The sequence below is a fragment of the Belonocnema kinseyi genome, chromosome 9 (assembly GCF_010883055.1).
Source record: "Belonocnema kinseyi isolate 2016_QV_RU_SX_M_011 chromosome 9, B_treatae_v1, whole genome shotgun sequence".
Taxonomy (NCBI): Eukaryota; Metazoa; Arthropoda; class Insecta; order Hymenoptera; family Cynipidae; genus Belonocnema; species Belonocnema kinseyi.
In genome coordinates this window covers 94,776,803-94,777,789 of record NC_046665.1, presented here as the reverse complement: position 1 = coordinate 94,777,789, position 987 = coordinate 94,776,803, and positions in this window count along the sequence as shown.

The following is a 987-nucleotide window of genomic DNA, read 5'->3' as shown; positions in this document are numbered from 1 at the left end:
ATATGCATTGAAATATTTTGAATGTCCTTATAAACTTTTGCAAAAGCGTCGAAATCTCTCTCAATCTTTCGATGTTTTCTAAAATTATTCAAAACTTTAAAACTTCTTTATAAAAAAGTAAAATTCCTTGAAATATTTCAAAATACATTGTAAATCCTTAAAATCCTTTAAAATACGTAGAAGTCTCTAAGAAAAATTACTTATATTCCTTAAACGTCTTCAAAACCATTCTAAACCTTAAGAAGTTTTGTTATATCATCCGAAGTATTTTTAGTCCTATTGAAAGTATTAAAAAATCGATCAATTCTCTCTGAAACCCTTGAAGTCTGCTAAAGTGCATAATACGTCTAAGAAATCTCCTAAAATCTTTATAAGTAGCGTGAAATCTCTTAGAAATGTTTAAAAACCATTAAAAGACTTAGAAGTTTTATAATATCACTTGAAATATTTTGAATCGCATCGAAAACTTTTGCAAAATCTCTGTAAATCCCTTGAAATCTTCGAATATTGATTTAAATTAATATAAATCTGGCAAAATTCCTTAAAATCTTGAGAAATAGCTTTAAATCACTTCAAATTCTTTAAAGTCATTTGAAACATTTGAGTAAGTAATTAAAACATTTAATAGCTTTAGAAGTTTCATCATATCCCATGAAATAATTTGAATCCTATTAAAAATTCTACGAAATCCTAAAAATCAGTCTGATGTAATTTAAGTCTTCGATAAGTCATAAAAAGCTAAAGAAATCTTTTAGAATATTTGAAACCACCTGGAAATCTTTTCAGATATCTTAAAATTGATTAAACCATTTGAAAGCCTTAGATGTTTTGTAATATTCATTGAAATATTTTCAATCCCATTAAAAACTTTCACAAAATTGTCGCAATCCCCCTGAATTCCTTGAAGTCCATAAAATTATTTGAAATTTGAGAAAAACTTAGGAAAACTCCTAATATCTTTAAAAAAAGCTTTAAAAATTTTTTGAT